General features: G+C 41.4%; 1 protein-coding gene across 7 annotated transcripts in view; it reads right to left on the bottom strand.

Moving 5' to 3' along the window:
• TBXAS1 (thromboxane A synthase 1) overlaps window positions 1-12,065 on the bottom strand; it is a 237,317-nt gene that overhangs the window by 189,560 nt on the left and 35,692 nt on the right. Inside the window, exon 1 of one of the 7 annotated variants that reach the window (XM_049822402.1) lies at window positions 5,971-7,093. The exons of 4 other annotated variants lie outside the window; for them this stretch is intronic. The gene's annotated coding sequence lies outside the window, so the exon portion shown is untranslated. Of the gene's footprint in view, window positions 1-5,970; window positions 7,094-12,065 lie in introns of those variants that run through there. 2 more of the 7 variants (XM_049822401.1, XM_049822399.1) reach the window with 2 other exon arrangements.

The raw sequence follows: 12,065 nt of genomic DNA, 5'->3' as shown, positions 1-12,065 counted from the left end.
ATCAAAGCTAATATAAAAATCAAACACCACCTCTAAAGAGCAATAAAAAAAAACCAGAGAGATCCCCAAAATAAAACAAACCAACATTTTTCTTTAGCCTTTGTCTCAGAAATTATGGAGCTCATTTTAACTGAAATTTTTCAAGAATTCCACCTACAGAAGACACCAGTCCTGGAAAACTTCAAGCCCAGCTGCTTAGAGTTCAATAAAGCAATAGGCAAGCAAAAATAGAGCTGTGTAATGGGAGCATCACACAACCTTAATTTGTGGTGCTCTAAGACCTACCTATAATTAAGTATGCCAGATTAAAAATAAAGGAAGTGCTGGCTCTCAGTCCAAGAGCTCACATAAAAACTCAGCTCACAGCTAGTTATTTTACGCAAGTTCTAATCCATTATGGTAGGGGGGTGACAATGACAACATTGTCTGACCCTTAATTACAGGAAAGATGCTATAATACTGTACATACCAGACAGCCTATGATAAACTTGAAATTAATACTGGAGACTCTGCCTGCTCCCCATGACTTGAAAACTGGGAGTACTCCGCTGCCACAAGGAGAAAGGATGCCTCTATTTTTCTTTTCCTGCTCAGATTTTCATTCCTCTAGTTCTCTCATTTTCTATCATTCCCAATAACAAATAAAAACCACCACAAATTATTATATTACACTTCACACGTACACATTTCATTTCCACACCATTCAGGTACAAAAGAGGCATAAACACCCCTGGAGGAATGATCCCATGCTCTGGTGGGTGGCTGAACCAGCCACATGAAGCAGTATATATGACCCACGAGAAGCGAGAATGCTTCAGGAACAAATGACAATTTGCTACATCACAAAATAACACCAGTGCTGCCTGCAGAGCCCCAGAATTAAACAGGAGAAGGTACCATACATGCATCTAAATAGCGCGAGTCCAGAGTTCTGTGATTTGCTGCATGATTTAATACCACTAGAATTAAAGTGAAGGGTGTTCGGAGCTCCCTTCGTGGAAAGCAGCAAAGCACTGTGGTCACCAAGGAACAACATCATTAATTTCTGAAGGGAAGAAGAGACAATTCCTCCAACCTCAAGGCTCATGCACACACAAACAGTGAGTGGAAGTACAGAAGCGGGGTTCAAAGGCTTGTGGAAACACAGAAGTTACACTCAGCCTCCTTTTTCCTTTGCGTGTTATGACTTCTTGAGTACCTATGGACTGACAAGAGTTGAGCCTACAGGAAAGAGGAGTAACTCAATCCTTTTCATAATGTGAATTCATCTTGTAAGAGGCAAAGTAGACAGAGTAAGGAATATGCATAACTTTTATTCCCTACCCCAGCACTAGCAGAATACCCTTTAGCAACTATAGGCATGAGACAGGAAGAGCAGTGAAATTATTTTAATCCCCTTTCAGTGTGCTTGAGCAGTCAATCACCATCATAAGCCCAAGTAAGCTATCGTGGGCCACTAACAAAGGCTGATACCTACTATGAAACAGAAGGTAGTTGAATAGATGCCAAACAAAGCCAAAGGAAAAGCAGAATTTCAAACAGACTGGATGAAAGGATCACAGGAAGCAAACTTCAAGGAGATTCTCTGAACTCGAAAAACTGCCTAAAAAAAGTGGGCTCAAGTGTTGCTCCCAAGTGCCACCCAGATTAAAAGCAAAACAAAAGCAATCGGGGTTTCCTGGAGCTCTGAATCACCCATTCAAGCCGTACGGAGGCTGAGCAACTGCCTACATGCAGGAATAGCAACACTGGGTACTCACAAAGTGTCAAGCTCACAGCAGAATGGACTGAGAGGTATTTTCCTTCTTTAATCACTGAAAAATGCAGTAACACCATGCGTTACTTGTAAAACAGCAGTTTGGACTGTTCAGACAGAAATATACTTTTTAAGCTGACATGTTCCTCTCTGGGCTGCTGGTTATAAAAAAAGTGCTTGCTGCACATTATCTCATCTTCTGACTCCACTTTGAAGTCCATTCTGGCCATTCCTCCATGACACAGACAAATTCCAATCCTTAGGAATAATTCTCTTAACTTCATAAAGAAACCCTTGTTCAAGTCAGATAATTTTCATGTAGAGGCTGACATGGAAATGGTTTTCCTGGAACAGAGTTGATTTGCATTACTCGGTGTCATAGCACATGACAGCTTACTCGGCAGCCTGCTTGTCTGGATCTTCCATAATCCACACAACCGCAGTCCTCCTCTCCATGAAGCAGTTGTGCACATGACAGGAAGAGCTAATTTTAATGAAGCGTCTTTGCTCTCGTATAGGTCATGTTCTCTCTCAAACTGTTTATCTGGCAGGCTCCTGGATGCAGTTTGTAATCACTGCTCTCTGCTAACAAAGGGAAGTCCATTACTGTCGCCTGTTCCTTCCACTCTTGGGTTTTTAACATCTGACATACTGTTGCACAAGTAATGTACCATACAAATCCGTTAAAGACCCCCTTCGCAGCATCTCTCAAAGGACCTGCTATTGCACCCCTGTCCCAGCTCACCCTCTCTCCTTCAGTTAAACAGTCTCAAACGCTCCTGGCACATGAAAGCAAAACACTTCAACACCTCAACTGCAAATTCACTGAGACAGCGACCATCTTTCCATTACATCGCACAGCCTTCATGCGCGCAGTGGAGCCCTGATCTTTGACAGGGGTTCGTAGCTCCTGCTGCAACAAAAACGATAAATAAATCATCATCACAGGGTCCCCTAAAGTGGAGGGAAGACTGCGCACTGTCATTAGATTACTTTTTAACTACAAAATTCCACAGGGAGGTAACGATAGCAAGTCATTACCATGAACGATTCACCTTCAAAGAGAGGCAAGAGGAGAGCTGAAGCCCAGAGAAGCCAGTTTTCTTCACCCTCTCTGCAAGCACCTGGGTGCAGATCAGTGATATTTGCCAGAGGCAGAACAAAGAAACTAGATGCTGATACATAGATGCTTTAAAAGAGATTAAGAATTTGATAAAAATGAAAGGACTGGCAACAGAATTGGGATTGAGAGCAGAGAGAATAAGAGCAAGGCATGACACAAACTACAGAAACCCTGGCAGGAAGAAAGAGGGTTGTTGAGAGAAAGGAAAGGGCCACTCAGCCAGTCAAAGTCTCAGAGAAGTCACGTACTGGAGAGGGGATGCAGGATCTCAACACTACCTTGAGCCACATATAAGGAAGAGACTCTGATGCAATGAAATAGGTTCATTAATTATTACAGTTGGATTTGTTTAATTCTTGTGCTGACTAAAATAATGATAAATTTTTTTAAGGCTCATTACAGATCTGCATCATTATTTCCAGCTTTAGTTTGTCTCCAAGGAGCTTCAAGACATGAAGCTGGATGCCTGAAGACAAATACTTTTACTTATCACTGGGGAGTTTGAGTTTAGTGCCTGTCCTAAGACAAGCTAGACTGGGTGATCCAACCACGGCCAAAAAAGCAACGGATAGAAATCTTTTAATTGGAGGCATATGAAAAAGACACTTGGGAAAGCATTAGCACAATCCATTCAAACCAATTGAAGTGTAGTAGTGCACAGATCTAATATACCATGTGCCAAACATTGCAACCTGGAAAAAGGTGACCTTCACTGGCCACTACCAGAGCTCTGAAGATAAGCTTTAATTTTAATGTCTCCCCCAAGTGGTAACTGAAACAGTGGTTGCAATGTAAAGACCCAGGTAAGGCAATGCATTCCCATACCAGCACACCACACTGCACAGTGGCTGCTTTATTTAGTCACTACAGTAAGAATAGCTAACTCAAGTTAAGGTACTTTTGAATCCTTTAGGAAACCATACTTCCGTATTTATGTATACATCCATATATGTACATTCATGTGCATGCATACACAGACACTAAATCTGTTCATTTCCCCCCAGAACAAAGTTAATACCTAACAATTTTGTATGTTTTGGATATTGTTCATTTTCCACAAGGAGATCTGTACATCATTCATGCTTCACACTGAGCATCCATCTTTAACATGCATCTGCAGCAGAGGTGCATTAAGATGACGCTCTGCTATAGAGCATTCACACTAGCCCCCTTCAGAAAGGGCTGTTTTCCTCCTCCATGGGAAGCTCCCCTACTGAACAACAGTCCAGGAAAGCCTAACATACAAAGTTGAAAATTTTCTATGCTAAAGTCCCACCAGTTACAGTTAGTTTTGTTCTCTTCTACTGTTTGGGCTGCCCGCTGGAGAACCTAGCTCTTCTCAACTCCTTTTACTTCAAATCCATGCAAAGGGCCAGAACCCACCCATGACTACCACATTAGCCTAGGGAGCTGCAACTTGGTGTAAAGGCTCTTTGCTGTGGCAGTTTCCCTGTCCTCAAGATAAAATAGAAAAAAGTAATCAACTTCAAGGTTTCTTGGAAGAGGAAAATGGAAGTTATGCGAGGAAGGAATCGGGCGGCTGCCCATTTGAAGCAGTTTAGAAGATTGGTTTCACTTTTGCATCCACAGGTATCTGTATTTAGACAAACAATACTTTCAAAAACCATTTCTGAAATTTATGCAATAGAAAAGCTACAATGTGTGACTGAGAAAAAAAAGTGAGGTAGCATCCTCCTGAAGGTGAGCCTTTTCAAAATTAAGTAGCACCACATAACATATGCCTAACAAAATGGCTAAGATGTTCTGTACTAACAATACTGACTTTTAACAAATCCTGGAACACTAGCACAACTTAGAGCATTTGAAGGACTGCCAGCATAATCCCAAAATGTAAAGGGACAAGAGGAAAGCAGAGATGATAAGTCAATTAGCCTGACATCATCCCTAAATAAAATAATGGAACTATCAATATGGGATACCATCAAGAACGACTTTGAGGAGAGGCTAAAAAAGTAATTAATGCCTTTCAGTATTGTTAAACAAGTCTTTCATTTTGGGCTGGGGTGGGTATTTTTGGCAGGGGTATAGTTATGGTTGATAAATACAACTCTTCCAATAGCATCTACCTGGGCTAGTCCAATGTGCTAGAATCACTAGACCACATAACATCTTGCCTAAAAGATCTCACACTACACAGAGAACTAACGTGACACCAAACTAGACAGGCTAAAAGTTGGCTGTATCCTTGGTCAGAAAATGTGGCCAAAACCCATAAGGTATTAATCAGCAGCACCATTACTAGGAGGATTTACAGAGATAGTTTCTAATTCACTAACAAATAGAATCGTGAGTTACAGCCACTTAAATCTGTCCCCAGATTTTCTATGCTAAAGAACGCATCCACAAGTCTCTCTCTAGCATGCTGCTGCCATAGAGCTGTTGGAGCGGCTGGGGAACTTAATAGTTGAAAATCTGTCCTGGCAGCTGTTTGATAGTTGTTGGACATCACGTGCCACCAGCAATGGTCCCACTCACCCGAAACTCATCCTAGCCATGGCATTTATATAGGTACAATCCAGCCAGCAGGTCATCTATTGGAGTAGGGCTGCAGGAGGCAGCTGAGAATCTGAGAGCTCACTGCTGCTGAAAAGAGTTGTTCCCTTCCCCCTACCACCCACCTCCACATATTCCCTTTTGCTGCTTCCCCTGTGTTCATCTGATCCCTGCCCAAGCTGATGCAGCCACTAAACCAACAAACTAGCCCAGCAGAAATGAACTTATTTTGCTGGTGATTTTATATCTAGAAGGAGAGGAAAGGGTGACTGCATAGTTAGCCAGATAGGTCTGCCAAGGGGCCAAATGAGTGCTGGAGTCAGCACCAGCAAGTGGGTGATGGGACAGGGAATATCCCTTTTGGCAGCTGCAAGCTATTAGGTCAGCTCAGTCACTATGTGAAATGTTTCCCTTAGACACAGTGGCTCGAAAGCTCTTTTCTGGCAAAGTTAACCACTGACACAAAGATGGATAGGATAGCACAGAGCAAAAAGGAGAGGCTGCAGCTACAGAACAGGGAAGTGAAGTCATCTGGCACCCTGATGATACATCTAGGAAGCAGAAACACAGATCATACCTCCGGGATGGAAGGCTCCGCTTGGAAAGGTCACAGACATGTCCTCGGTCACTGCTTCAATTAGAGCTGGAAGCATTGCTGGTGGGGCTAGAAGCACCAACATAATCCCCAGGGGTATAAAAAGGGAATACCGGGCAGAAGCGAGGAAACAATGTGTAGATCACAGGTAAGACAACCAGGCAACTGTTATACACACAATCGTGTTCAGGAAAGGCGTGGGAGTACTGGGTGGAGCTCAAAGAAGGCTTGTAGAAAGAGATCCAAGGATGGGGAAGAAAAAATAAAACAAACTTTTAAGTGGGAGGCTTAAGGAGCTCAGTTAGTGCAACATATTGAGCAGAAAGTTGAGAGGTGCCTTGACTGCTGCCTACAAATACTTGTGCAGGAACAAACTCTGACAGCGAGCAGCTTTCCATCCTCCCTGACAAAGCCAAAACACTCATGGAGCTGGGTATAGACATTACAGAAATGTAACCCTGAATTCAGATGCCATTTCTTGGGATAGAAGGCACATAAAGATTAAAACAGTTTACCAGGGAAGCTAGTGGATTCACTGTAGCTTTCTGCTTTTAGAAGAAGACTCGCCTTTCTTTTTTTCAAAGAAAAAAAAGAGACAACCAAACAAAAATCCACACCACACAGCACTTCCCTGTAAAAATCTAAAGGAAAACACACACAGCCTGAATACACAGGAAGTCAAACTAGATGGAAGCATAGCTCCTTCTGGTCTATAAATAAAAGAAGTGATTAACCATTGCTCTAATTGTTGTTTCTGTTGATGGAAAAGGCACTATTTTCCTCTTCTTCCATCAGGCAGGGATTTGAGCTACCAATACAAATCAGCGACAAAGTCACGGAATTGGCCCCTTCCACACCAATACAGTCACACAGCTAAAGACAGCAACAAAAAGGCTTTGGCTAGAAATTGCCCACAGCTTATCTGCAAAGACAAATACTTTGCTTCTTTAAATAGGAGCCTAAGCAAAGATACCAAGCCAGCTAACAATTAGCTAAGCAGTCCCAGACATGTTTAGGCTTTTCTGTATTGAAAGGTTTATTAGAATCTAGCATTTGGCTTTTATTTTACTACCTTATCCATGTATCCTTAACGTAACCATGCAGTTACATTAAACATGTTTTAGAGCATGGAGCCTTCTATCTAAAGACAACACAAAGACCTCCGTGAGGAAAGACAAGTCTCCCTTTCTCATACCAAATAAGACCTATTTCGGAAACCAATCATCCCACAAGTCTTCCACTTTTAAAAAAATTAATAAATAATAATAAAAAATCATTATATAAAAAAAAACCCAAACAAAACCAGGCAACTATTGGGAACAGTGATTCTTTGAAGGAAAGGGGGAAAACAACAGAAGAAACTCTTCTACATGTGCACGAGGGAATGTCTATTATTAAAGGGCACGATCACAGACAAAGATGCAAGATCACAATATTGTCACCATTTTGAACTTTACCACTACCCTACAACATTGTTAGAGGATTTTGTGCAACCCTCTGGATGTACAGAGGAATGAGTACGTGTGGATGTACGAATAGCTGTAAAGAATGGTTTCCAACTTGCAATAACTGCCAGTAACCTAAAGCATCTTTTAGGGAAAGAATAAAAAAATTGAAAAAAACCTACCATTTCAAAGTCAGTAGACCCAAACACATTCTCCAGTAAGTAGAGCACTTTCCAAAAGACATATTGATATAGCAACCCTCTAACCAAGTCTCCTCTTCAACATAAACTGAAAAACAATTCATTATTCTAACCTGATACTAGACCTCATAAAGTATAATCTCAACTTCAAAACGTGAGCATCCAGAGGAGACTGCATATCCTTCAGCAGCCACACCTGTACTGGTTTACCACTCTGTGAGATGGAGGCAGGCAGGATTAATTATTCCATTAGCAACATATCATGCACCTGAGACTTACTACTATGGCCAGGCCACCTGTGGGCTTAAACCTCCCAAAAATTAAAGTTGTGTTATTACTTTTCTCTCCCTACAGATCAGAGCTAGAAGAACAGTTGCTTTTTTGATTCCAAAACAAGTCTATCTGAACGGAGCTGTATTTTATGGCAGAGCGTAACTCTTTTCTGCATGTGCACAATTTGCCTCCTGTTGCTTGACCACTGGTATAGGCTTTCATGTGCACCCTATCACAGATTTTCTCCCTACAGAGCAAAGCAGTAAAAGACTGACCTGTGATGTTAGAAACCAGCATTGCAGAAGTAAAAAGGAAAAGGAAGAGTTTGAAGGCAGTACATGGTGATGGGACAAAATTCAGGGCCTGGGTTATCTAAAGTGCTTGTGACTGAGCTTAGACAAAGAGTTTTTTACAGTTATAGCCGCTGGCATGTTGGCAAAAGGCTAGCTGAGTCTCTTACTTGCCTGCACCTGGTTGGTGAAACATTGCAACGAATAGACAGGAGATGACTCAGAGGCCCTTATGAAACATCCTCAGACCAGTCATCTGAGGCTATGGTGGTTCCTATTGTTCCATTAGCAAGTTGCGGCTGGTGATAAAATAAATAGGCTGTGTGTCTCTAAAATGGTGCAAGCATGTGGTAGTTTTTGTTTGTTTTTAAAGGTAATTTAGTGCTTATGGAAGATAGTATGTCAGCTCAGGCAGCCGAGGCACCCCAAGTACACAGTAATTACAGCACCCATGTTAGCTGCTCTGGCTTACCCACCTTACCAGTGAACTGGCTGCGGTCTTTTCTCTGCTCAAGCAGCAAAACAGCAGTTCTGCACACAACTGGTACACCACAACTCTCAGCTTACAAAGATCTTAAACAAAACAAAATTTCCTGGATTTAATTAAAAAACAACAAGAAGTAACCCAGAGGCTGCATATTCTGCATCGCATTATCCTCACTTATTAGAAACGTATTTCAGTGTTTCTCTCATTATGAAGGAGAAAGATTATATAGTTTGCATCGTTGCCTGCAGCCACATTTTTCAAACTTGGGTGTCAAAAGACAAAGCTCCTAAATCTACATTTAGCTACTCAAATAAAGGGGCTCTATCTTAAATAGACATTGCACAGAAATTGTCCAGAAATTGAAGGCAAGTTGCAGGCACCCAACTTTTTCTAAAGAGAAAAAGAAACCATCACACTATGTACATGTAAGTGACCAAATACAGGCACCTGAAGATAGCAGAGGACAGAAGTTTTGACCACGTTGGCCAGAAGAGTTAAGATGACAGAAACGCCGAGCTGAAACTGTTTGCTGCTGTACTAGTAAAGCAAGGAAGAAATAACAATGTATAGGAGTGGAAAATAGAACAGAGGAAGGATGAGATGAACAATGAGGGATTTGTTAAGTGTGCATCTTAGAAAGGGGGCCGGGGCTTCGAGGGAGCACAGGGAACGGGGTGCCCTATCTCACCGACACACAGACCCGTAGGTCAGCCCCAAGAAACGCCGAGTCGGCAAGAAGTAGACTGCTGCACGTCTGCCGTGTGTCTTGCGAGGCAACAACTGAAGTGCTGGGTTTGCCCTACCTGTTCTGTGTATAACATTTCTTTAGCCCTCAAAAGCTGTAATTTGAAGAGTAGAGACACAGTTTTCACACAGCTGAGACACACAACTGTCTGTACAACTTTACCAAGTGCGTGACTACAAGAACCCCTAATTATCTGCACTGTCATGTATAATTAGTCAGTCTGAACATGCAGTAATCATAAAGATGTGAATGTTAGGCACACTTCATACATTCAATAGCATCCTCTGTTTGTACACAGGCAACCCTCAGTAAGTATAACTAAGATCATACCCTGAAAGGGGCAAGCAAACTAAACAAAAGATTTAGTGTATGTGTCATTTATCCCAGGACCTTACATGAAAACAGAAAATTCCTTTCTAAAATATATAATCAAGTGTTTTCTGTGTTTTTAATTTTAAATAATTGGACACAGTGCTTCCATGGCCTGCACTAATGACAGAAATTGAAGCTCATTATTCAAGCCTGCTGTGATCAATATAGAGAAAACATGAGGACAGTCATGAGCAGGCAGTCCTAGCACACAATTTTTAAGGTCAGTAAAAGTTATTGTGCGATTACCTTGAGAAATGGACATTATCAGAGAAATATAAATGTGGAAATGGAGGAAGGATGCAGTCAAGAAATATCACTGTGCACATCTCAGCACACCTAAACAGTCTTTCATGTAGTCGAGCCTCACATTTGCAAAATCTGGAACTACTCAAACATGAAACTCAGCATATAAAACAGGGTTAACCTAACCCAAGCATGAAAAGGCTGGCTAAATCTACAACAGCCAGATCTCATCCATCTCTTTCTCTTATTCTGGGTATCAGAAAGATTGAAGTGTTAATAGCTGTCTTATTGACTCATTACTTTACAGGCTTTAAAATCTGCATAAAAATAGATTTCAAAAAAATCTCTTATTCAAATCAAGCACATTTGACTGCAACTACATCAAACAGAGTCCCAGTTTTATCAGAGATACGCTGCTTCATGTCAGTTAGTTGACACAACCATGCGTCTGCCTCTGTGCTAAATACATGTGCATGCAGGGAGGAGGGGAGAGAAAGGAGGAGAGCACAAGCCCGTATGCAAACATGCTGTTATCTGTTTTTTTCCAGTTGGAAAAAATTGTTAGCATAGCTCAATCAAATCTATTGAAAAGAGCTAGGAACTCACTCACCCACCCTATTTCAACAAGCTCATTATCCTGGGCCTTATCCCAAATGTGCTGAAGACCATGGGAGTTCCCCAGCTGACCTCAGTGGGGTTTGGATCAGACCCACTCTGCACGTAATCTCATTTGGTATGGTTGTGTTAATTGGCTGTACTGCTAGAATAAAAAGTATTGCAGGGCATTAGAAAGGCTAACAAAATCTGACTTATGGAAAGTGGTGGCAAGGCTTGAGCCTGATAAAGGCAATATAAGGATTTTTGCCCTTGCTGTACGGGTGCTAGGGTGATTGAGGGTGAAGCATGTAAATAATTTGGGCAACGTGAAGATTACTTCTCAATTACCAAAGTGATTTCACCCACTTCTTGTATTTACTGTGACAACACTGGTCCTGTTCCTAACACCCCCTCCTTTGTAAATGCTTTAGCCAGATGTAGAAATGGGAAATGCTGACACTCCAGCTTCACTGCCATGCTCATCCACATCCCAAAGTGATGTGAAGAAGCCCTTTTAGCTCTGGCTGCCTCTGATGGACGAACATCCCTATGCAAGACTTTCAGAGCAGTAATGTCCGCAGCACTGTAGATCTGCATTAAAAAATGTATTGTTCAAGCTGTCATACTGTATCTTATCAATTCATTTGCTACATTTGCTGTTTCTAAGGGATTCATGGAGTGGTGATCTCCAAACTTTTTTGATTACGCACCCCTAACAATAGAACATTTTTGAGCACACATTCCCAATGTATGTATATGTACTTATTTATGAATTATATACATGTACTACCGTAGTAATAAATTATGTACATTATAAAGCATACACAAAAATAGAAATTAAGAAAGGATGAGATAAAGATGTAGCAAACCTTTTTTTCTTTTTTAAATATCATTACAAAAATATTTTCTTCCTGCACTCTAATGGATTATCTTGCACATCCCTTGGGGTGCACACACCCCACTTTGGTGCCACTCAGATATGTTCCCTTCCGCACTGCCAACGACATTTCAAAGTCTTAACCATATACACACAGACTCCAGCCTGTTCTTCAGGCACAGAGCTGGCCCGTGAGTGCTGGGCAGCACAACTGATGTTTGCTTTCTGCATCTGCTGGCCGTCTGTATCACACAACTGCTCAGCACTGCTGGCTTCTGCTCAGTACTTAGCTTTTATAAGATTGTCCCTGAATTTCCAATTACAATCAGTGAATTAAAAAACCCCTCCCCTTTAACACAGTATTTCTATTCTACAAACAGAATTAAAAAATTAAGTCTTCTTGTCTTTGTTTTTACGGACTGAAAAATCACACAACATTTTCCTACATCTTTCACTTACTCTCTTTTTGTGTCTTCCCTCCTTTCCATCCTACCTAAGACATCAGTCTTCCCATCTTTACTTTTTCCTGTTTTCATAGATATGAGAAA

The sequence above is a fragment of the Accipiter gentilis genome, chromosome 18 (genome assembly GCF_929443795.1).
Source record: "Accipiter gentilis chromosome 18, bAccGen1.1, whole genome shotgun sequence".
Classification (NCBI taxonomy): Eukaryota; Metazoa; Chordata; class Aves; order Accipitriformes; family Accipitridae; genus Astur; species Astur gentilis.
Note: the sequence above shows the minus strand (reverse complement) of the source record. Positions and strands in the feature narration are given on the sequence as shown.